Source organism: Centrocercus urophasianus, unplaced genomic scaffold (genome assembly GCF_019232065.1).
Source record: "Centrocercus urophasianus isolate 14NV4802_14NV808 unplaced genomic scaffold, USGS_Curo_1.0 seq_14, whole genome shotgun sequence".
Classification (NCBI taxonomy): Eukaryota; Metazoa; Chordata; class Aves; order Galliformes; family Phasianidae; genus Centrocercus; species Centrocercus urophasianus.
Window position 1 is genome coordinate 41,415,010 of NW_024884586.1, and position 9,381 is coordinate 41,424,390.

Below are 9,381 nucleotides of genomic sequence, written 5' to 3' on the forward strand. Positions count from 1 at the left end.
GAGCTAATGGAGCTGACAGCTGTCTGCTCTCACGTTTTGCTCTTGCTGTGCATTCCTACCTGTTGTTCAATTTTTTTTCCATCCTAATGATATTGCCCAGACTGTGAGTAACAGCTCTGTGCCCAACTCACTCCAGTGTTTCTTTGCAGAGCAGTTCTCACATGTACCACAGAACGCTGTCATTTTAATGATTGTCTCCACACGAGCACGGTGCCCTGCCCCTTGCCATCTCCCTACTGTCAGCACCATCAACCCACACCAAGGATATTGCTTGGCTCTACCTGCTGTGCTGGTGGGCACATGGAGAAGGGCTTCGCCTCCTCTCTCGTTCTATGGCTTACAGCATCCCCACCACTGTTAGTGGGGAAAATGAATGGTCGGAGCATCACAGCATCCCTGTATCTTCTCACAAATTCGTCCTTGCAGGAGACTCTGCAGCGTTAATGCTATATTTTTTTATAGCCAGGCATAAACCTAAGGCACAGGCACACAACTAACTCTCACTGGATTCAATGTTTTCTAGTATTCTGCATTTCTGTCTGTCTGCTTTAGGCTGCCTTTTCAGCAAAATGCCTAAAAATGAGTTATTCCTCTTAAAAATTTTTGGATTGGTCAAATTTGCCCACAGATGCTTTTCTGATCATTTTGGGTTGAAATCCATTTCCACAAACAGCAAAGCCAATGGCTGGAATTCCTGTGCACCTGCATATATCAAATGAGGCTGTTAAAATTAATGGAGGAATACCAATGTAGAAGAGGGATAATGAATTTGATTAGTTTTATTACTTCCCCGCTATTATTGAGGAGAGGCTGTACAGCATTTTCAAGCACGTAAGAGATCAGCAAATGTAACAATGAATATGGTGTGAGCCTAACAAGCTTCTTGAATGATTAACTACACATCGTTTGTCCCACACTGGAGACCAATTAGCAAAGGCAGACATTTTCATGCAGGGCAACCAGACCTCGGCCAGACATTGTGATCTGATTTTCAACGGGAGCTTTCTGAGCTGCCCAGAAGTAAAGCTCAAATCCCTACCAAGAAAAGTGCTGCTTAGTAACAGCAACACAAAGCTTTGCTGTTCTTGGTGGTCTGTTATTGCCTGGCTATGAGGAAATGGATCTCCAGTTGTGAATTTTGTTAGAAATTAGTATAATGTTTTTGACTCATTAACATTTATTAAAACATTTTGTTTGTTTCTTTGTTATGTTAAAAACACCTGTATCAATTACTTAGTTCACTACAGCCTGTATGGGAACTGGTGAGTCATGGCCTGAATCACTGATTGATCACCTGAGGCAAGGACTGAGTCAGCCATGGGAACAAAGGTGAAGGCAATTCAGCTGTGTGACTGGAAGGGTCCTAGATCCCATTTAAGGGCTGACTGCCACTGGGGAAGGATCTCTTTCTGGAGTTTTCTCCTGTGAGCTTGGGATGGGGGTGAGTATTTCATTTTTTATTGTCTTTCTCCATCACAATAATCTTTTTGATTACAAACCTGCTATCCTAACCATGCCACTCTTCTAACTGTATTCTAACTTTTCTTAATTGTATGCGATCAAATTCTATTTCTGCTTTGTGATGGAACTGCTAGAAAATAGATAGCAATTTGCAAAGGCCCGTGAGAGTCTTTCATCTTCTCTTGATCCTGTCATTGTTATGATTAATTTGTAGGTGAGAGAAGGAATGTTGCTTAGATTGGGACTGAACCTTCAGCTGATTAAAAAATGACAATAGTAACAAAAAGCTGATAATACTGGTGAACAGAAAAAGAACGTGTCTCTATGAATCACTGTATGAAGAAGAGGTGTGTAGAAACCAGGCAGAAAATTCAGGTATTTGTGCTCTTGGCTATACATATACTATAACATAAACTATAATGTATATTGTATGTATGTAGCATATATACAGCTGTAAATTAACAAAGCAGTGTTAATTTTCTGTAGATCTAACGTTTGACGTCTGATTGTTAGGAAAAATACGCACTAGGGCAACCCCACTGTTGCCCAGGAGAGGGCAGTCACAGATATCCGCAGCGTTCAGAGGCGCTCGTAGGGAACTGCGCGCGCAGCGAAAGGGATCGTCTGAAAACCGTGAGCATCACTCACGTTTTTATGGCCTTACAGAAGCCAGTGCTGCTCCGACTGACTTCAAACCTGTCCTCAGACCTTATGAACCATCGGGCTGAGGTCGGAAACTACCCTTAATGCTCCAGCCGAAGTTTTTACAGCCTCCTAAACAAAGACCTAACTGGCTTATCGGGCAGATGGGAGGTATGGAAGTACTACACAAAGCAAAATGTAAGTGCACAGGGGCGAATGGTAGGCAGGCAGGCATCTCCCACAGCTCGTGTGGGTGCCGTAGGAGGATGTCAGTAGTCCGGCAGCACTGAATCACAGACAATCCAGTCGGAAAGGTGCTGTTAGTCTCTGTTGTTATGCTAATAGCAGGTGGAAGGCTACGCATATTAATTGCAAACCTGTTTAGCCTCACTGCTTTGAGCCAAGCAGGCACCATAATGAAGCTGAGAAGCTTTGTGTTTTATTTTAATTAACTCAACAAGAAAGGCAATTTAAATGAAATGTTTTCTGTTGTGTTCTCCAGTGCTAATCAGCAGCTCATTATCTTCAATCACATCGGCATTGCTTTTTTTTTTTTTTTTTTTTCTTTCCCAGTTAGAGAGGCGCAGCATAAACAAGTGGTGGCACATGCTGAAGGTTATGTGAGTGCAGCGATGTGAGATTTGAGAGGAGAGGAACCAGCTGGCCATATGGAGGGAGACTTGGGAGAGCTGAGGCCTGTCAGCAGATCCACGGGCACCGGTACTGACATCCATCAGAAGAGCAGATCTTCCTATTGGCACTGGTGGTGAAGATACCCTCCAGGACGGACAAATGTGGATGCAGGAGTTATCCAATGAGGACATGTGCAATACTGATGCTTGTCTCCTTTATGTATTGTTCACTAATACAACAGTCTGTGACGCCTCACCATCTGTGTCAGTGCAGGTTTGGGAAGTAATTTTGGAAACATCAGGTATCTATGAATTTCAAGGCTTAATATGTCACCTTATTCTTGTGCAATGCCAGTCCTGCAACATTCAATGTCTACAAATTCAGTCATGCTTTTCATATACGGACTATTTCTAAAAATAGGGGTAAAAATATGAGACAGTACTTTGCGGAATTGTATAGTGAGAGTTGTAGGTAATGGATGACAAACTGGAGAAAAGTTACCCAAAGGAATGAAATTTTTGCTTGGAAGATCCAAGAAACAATAACAAAAAAACCAATCAAACAAAAAGAAACCAAACAACGACCTGACAAATTAAATCCCGATGTAATCTAGAAGAGCCAAACAAAAAGCCAGGCTTGGGCTGTGGTTCTATTAAACCACATCTAACTAACCCAACTTGCAGAACCACCCCACGTCTGACTTATCAGTAATCCCAATAAAGTACAAGAAGAGTTAGAAGTGTTAGCTTTTGTTGCATTCCAGAATAATTCAATACAGAGCAAATGCAGCCAAAAAAAAAAAAAACCCAACACCACGAAACTCTACTTCTGGGTATTCAAAGTGCTGAGAAAACTGTACAAGGCCAAGCTGTGAGTGTTGACCCTTAGGCTAATAGCCTAAGATCTGTAATCCAGTGTCTAAAAATCCATGGGATCCTGTGGTTCATTGCACTCTGGTTCTTCCTGGTGTTAATTTCTGTGCAGTTCCATCCTGCTGTGGGTTGATTTGCCTTGGGATGGGTTCAGCACGTGGTGCCTGTTATGTCAAACAGACCTTACATGAAGGTTAGCACTTGTTTTTGGTTATTATTTCTGCCTATGAAATTGTTAGGAAAAATATGGTCCCTCCAACATTTATTACATGAGCACAATTACTTTATCACTCTTCACATTTTCAGGAAGCCACATCCTGAAGATGGAGGTAGATGACCACTGAAAATATTTGCCAGGGGTGCTGAGGAGCAGCTGAATGTTTTGGAGCATCAGCCACAACCAGGGTACCTGTGCTGGGGTGTGCATGTGTATTTCAGATTTCCTGGCCATAAATGTAGATACCACATAATGCTGAGGGTCAAATTCAGTCCTGGCATAGCTTCAGTCAAATTGGATTGTCTGCCTTTGGGTTGCTGGTGCTGCATGGTGTTTAATTTAGATCATATTCAGTCTGAATTAGTGCTTGCCTCACCCAAGCAAGGCAGGCTTTGCAAATGGGTTTTCTCTTCACCTCACTTCATGTGTGTCCTCATGCATCTTCTTCCGTCTTTGAGAAACTGCTCTCTTTCGTTTTACTGTATCAAAGGGAAATTTTCATCAGCAGAGAGAAGAATGTGGATCGCATCTCTGCGAGGGAGCACCAAAAGAAAAATTCTGCAAGAGAAGCCATAACAGAGAGCACTGTTGATGTAGATAAAAAGTCTGCCCTGAGGACAGCTTGTCACATGGAGCCTCTCGTGCCATTAATTACAATTCTGAGGTGCAGATGAAATATGGATGTGATAGAAGAGGTTTGCTTTGTAATGTGTTGCTGGATAATATTTTTAAAGAGACAACATTGTGCCAAGTCTTCAGCTCAAACATAAAAGTCTTTCTTTTCTTGTTGCAAGAAAAGACTCCTGACATCTCAGTCACAAAGCACTGGTGGGTACTGCTCTGGTTGCATTTCCAAAAGCAGGTTATTCCAAAGGGTCCCACAGGAAGGGCTGCAACACAGATGTTATTCTCACAGGAGTTCTTTCTTCCTCCTTGCCATCCTCATCAGACCTGTCTTGGCTGACATCTTCATTGCTGATGAGCAGAAGGAAGTAAAATGCTAATGACTTTCCTAGAAGATGATAATAAAGTAGGTTTGTACCTGCTGGTTAGGACATAAAAGGACAGCATAAAGGGAAGTAGCAAGGTTAGAAACACAGGCAGAAAATAACACAAGGAGATTAGCCTTGGGAAAAACGCAACCAAATGCGCTTGGTGGCAACACAGCTTGGTAGAGGTGGTCAGCAGGCTGGGCAGGGAAGGGATGGTGTGAGCAACAAGAGCAAGGTGTGATGGTAGGTGGCATATCAGATGTGTGCTTGCAGTGTGACTGCAACCTAATGTAGGGAACCTGCTTTGGCAGAGAGGCTGTACTCAGAGGCCTCCAGAGGTCCCTTCCAAACCTTACAGCTCTGTGATTCTGTGGTATGCTCTCTGTGCCCACATTGCTTCCAGAACTGTGAAAACAATCCCAGATTAATTTGTTAGAGAATTACCATTCAAGTGAAAATCCATACAAACTAGAAAATAATACTGGGAAGAACTTTACTTCAACTCTGGTCAGTATGTTGTACACAGTATCAAAACTGTAACTAGACCCTCGATGAAACACATGGAAGTACTAAATACAGAAGTAGCCAAGAGCTCAGTGGGGACAGGAATTCCAATAACACACAGAGCAAAAACAAGCATCGTAAAGCAGCTCTGAACTAGGATGGATTACAAAGGGAAACTTTGCTATCTATGGCTTACAGAGGGAAACTGAGGCACAGAGAAATTTAATCTCTTGTTTAGTGTCAGGGAAGAAATCTCTGTCAGAGCCATGAACTAAACTTAGCTGCTGGGTCTGCATTCCTGTCCCAAGCACCACCGAGCAATAAATAGCAGGGAGCAGGAAAATGGAAAGAAGCCATGAGAGGAGTCTCTGGTGGCAGGGCAGGTTGGTGAAACAGCTGGGCAGCAGGGATTGCAGCAAGAACTGTGCCTCCCCATCCTGAGCAGTGTGGAGGGCTAGCAAATGGAAATGCGGAAGGTGAAATTTTTTTTGTCCTCCCTTTGTGCCCCGTCTTTCTGGTTGCAGTAACACCAGCTTGCCCCTTGGGTTATCCATCACAACCCCACCACATCACGGTGGTCACCCACCATCCTCTCCCCCTGGCAGCCACCAATCTCAAATCCATGGCCCCATTACCCATCCATGTGGGATTAAGGTGCTGCTTGTGCTTCATGGCCACGCACACGGGCTGATGGAAACCCCCTCATGCTAACAGCCTTTCTCTGGTGCAGCAGTCTTCAACCAGGCAAATCTCATCCCCATTCTGAGCCACTACTGTCTTCTGAAAGCTGTAGGATCTTGGAACCAGCCAGCAGGTGTGGGACTTATTACAGAAGGGACTGTGAAAGTCATTTTACTTGAGGAAATTGGGATGAAAAGGGACATTAAGCTGCAGGAAAGCGCAATGCCAAGCACTTTCCTCAGACAGGTGGGTATTCGTCTCAGCAGGAAGCAGGTATTTGGGAATGCTGTGTCAGGAAGGTGTTTGGGGATGCCGTGCCCAGGGGGAGACAGGAAAGCCATAACATTTGGGAACTGAGCAGCTGTTTCTGAATGCATGCATACTGAAAGGAAAACTGCTTGGCTTACTCTTCCTTCCCTCTGAGGAAAAACTCCAAACAGAAATACGATTGCCTCACTGCACTTTGTAAAAAAACAACTTGACATTTGACCATATATGTTCTACTAAGGGACATGGTTTAAAGGGGAAATACTGGTGCTGGGTGTGCAGTTAGAGTGGATGATCTTGGAGGTCTTTTCCAACCTCAGCGATTCTATGATTCTGTGATTCAGAAGTGGTGTTTCCTTAGATGTGGGCTCTGCTGTGAGACAGATTGCTCTTGGGCTTCTGCTACTTTTCTAACTAGAAGATCAATGATGGATTAAATTTCAGCTCTGCAGCCTTTGTATTTCTTTGATCTATTCCTTGCAAGCTTAATATTTTATCATTAATAAAGTTTTGTAAATTTAAGTGTAATTTTGTAATGAAATGTTTGGTGCTATGCACTGACAGCGTGCCCCAGGAACGCCAGAATCCCTGAGCAGCTCAAGTCATTTCTGCAGATCAATAAAACAATAGGTGAGGATTGGATCCAGGCCATGGTGAGAAGGACGGCATGGTGGTGTGCCTGGGCTAAGGGCTCATGAACAGGGCACAGCTTAGCTCTTAAAGGGGCAGCCCTGAGGCCAAGAGACTGCCCAGGATGGAAGCTCTTGGCCTCGCTGGTATTAAAGGCCTGGGATTCCCCTGGCTGCCCCATACAGCAAGCTGTGATGTCTGTGTACAGAAATAAAAACAGGAGACAGCCAGTCCTAAAGCAGAGCTAGGTCTGAGAAAGAAACATCAGCTTCATGCGCCAAACTAGGAAATCACAAGGATTATTGCCCCTACAATTTGAAATATATTCTTCCTTGGGCAGGCTGTGGCATTTGCTTGTGCACTGAAAGAAGCACTTTGCTGCAGCAGCATTGAGTATCTTGAAAAGAGTCACCGAAGTGCCTGCAGCCTTTCAGTGTGCATCCTGGCTGGGCAGAAGCTGTGACTGGCTAAGCAAGTGAAAGGATACATGTACCTGAAGCCCCTTTTCCAGCAGTCCTGTAGCAGCTGCTCCTAACCAAAACCCCCAAGTGATCAGCCTGCTGGGCAAAAATATTTTTCCGTTCACTGGGATTTCTAGAAAAAAGGAAAAATTGAGATTCTCAGATTTTTCATGAGCAATGAATGAAAAGGTTTTTTTTCCTTTTTTTTTCCTTTTTCTTTTTTTTTTCTTTCTTTCTTTTTTTTTTATGTTGGCATTGTTGCAACTTTCACTTTTGCAGTCAGACAGCCTGGTTCTATGAATTCCTTTGCTTGCCCCTCACCCATGATGGGTGACACTGGGGAAAATGCCTTCCCTGGGAACCTCTCCTTATGGTGGCAGCAGGAGCCTTGAGATGGCCCCTGCAACTCATTCCAGCCCCAGTGTGACTCACAAAGGTCACCTAAGTGATAATAATCTGCTTTATTTGTTATTCCCATGGAGTCTTGTCCTCTTTGCAGAAATTGCCAACAAGGTCACCGCTTCCGTTAATTGTAGCTGTGTTTATTGTGAGGTGGAGGCATTCCCACGTGACCACAAATGATAGCTCCTCTCTGGTCATTCCTGCTGGCAGAATTGACAAATGATTGCAAAGAAGCAAATGAAAGTGGATTGTAAAGTGCATTGCGTTGCATTCATAGATAACCTAATAAATAATTTTCCCTGCTGTTCAGGTCTGATTCCATTAGCAATTCCTTAATTAATTCTGTTTCCTTGCCCAACAGGCCCACACCCAGTGCTGGGGAAAACAGTGCCTGGTGGAGCAGATGAGTGGAGAGATTGGACAGAAATTATTGCTGCTCTCTGGTGCTCACTCTGCTGCTGGCTATTGCAGAAAACACGGGACAGAGGAATGCCTATGGGGAGGAAATCCCGGACAATTTTTCACAGTACAAGGTTGCAAGAGAAGTGCTTGTCAGCTGTGATTTTGGCCATGATTACACAGCCCATCACCTGCTGCTTGTTCAATCCCATTCTAGGGTGTGTATTTGCCAACAGCTGGAGTGTAGTTCGCTCCTTCTACAAGGACAGGATGAAACTTGGACCTTTTGTTGACCCACCATGGCTACCATTAGCAGTGACAATTCTCATGGCGTGTTTTCTGCTGGGCTGGTGAAATCTTCTTTCTAAGTTTGACACAACTCTAAGTAGGCAGAAATTCACAAGGTCAAGACTAGCATTTGGGAGGCAGTATTTTGAAGATGGGAATGTCTTCAACTCTTGAAACCATTCTGTGTTAGAATCATAGAATCAGTAACTTTGGAAAAGACCACTAAGATCACCTAGCCCATCTGTGGACTCATCCCTGCTGTGCTCACCAAACCATGTTCCTCAGTGCCACACCTACAAAGCTCTTGAAAATCTCCAGGGATGGTGACTCCACCACTCCTCTGGGCAACGTGCAACTGAGGGCTGGTTTCCATCAGGATTGAAGGCAGGTGGGAGCACAGTACCTTGATAGCTGTGTTATAGACCTGCAGGTGAAGTAGGGAGCTTCACTTCCCCCACTTCAGTGTTGCCAGAATGAGCCAATAATACAGAGTGCTGACACCTCACATCTCCTCATTGCTGAGCCAATATCCCTGATTGCTGCTGGCTGCAATTAGCCCCCGGAGCACTTACAGCTCACAACTTATGCTGCGGCTTTTGCCTTCAGGAAGGATGATATTGCACCTCCTTAATTCCTCTTGGGATTTCCCAGCTCTGAAGTCCTTTGTCAGCTAACCATGGTTATACAGGCTGTTCGGTGAGGTTATTGATTCCTCTCATCCCTGCCTCCTTACTCAGCTAGGCTGATTTATAGGAATTCTGGTAGGAACCACTAAAAACCTGGCAGGGCTCATTAATTTGTGAATCTTTTAAAGACTTCCCTCATCACAGAGAACATCTGTTTGCCGGAGTGTTATTTTTGCAGCTGCCAAATCAGGTTTGCAAGACTCTCACATTCTCTGCAAACCCAAACTTGATACCATAATATTTACA

At 44.1% G+C, this 9,381-nt stretch overlaps 1 long non-coding RNA gene across 2 annotated transcripts; it reads left to right on the forward strand.

The window, feature by feature from the left end:
- The first annotated feature begins 1,352 nt into the window (after positions 1 to 1,352).
- On the forward strand, positions 1,353 to 6,747 carry LOC122157935. 2 transcript variants are annotated; one of them, XR_006168078.1, is made up of 4 exons: positions 1,353 to 1,441; positions 1,676 to 1,836; positions 2,677 to 3,037; positions 3,915 to 6,747. It is a non-coding gene; the product is annotated as an uncharacterized LOC122157935 (long non-coding RNA). The 2 variants fall into 2 exon arrangements; XR_006168077.1 differs by having other exon boundaries at positions 2,677 to 6,747.
- The last annotated feature ends 2,634 nt before the right edge of the window (positions 6,748 to 9,381 follow it).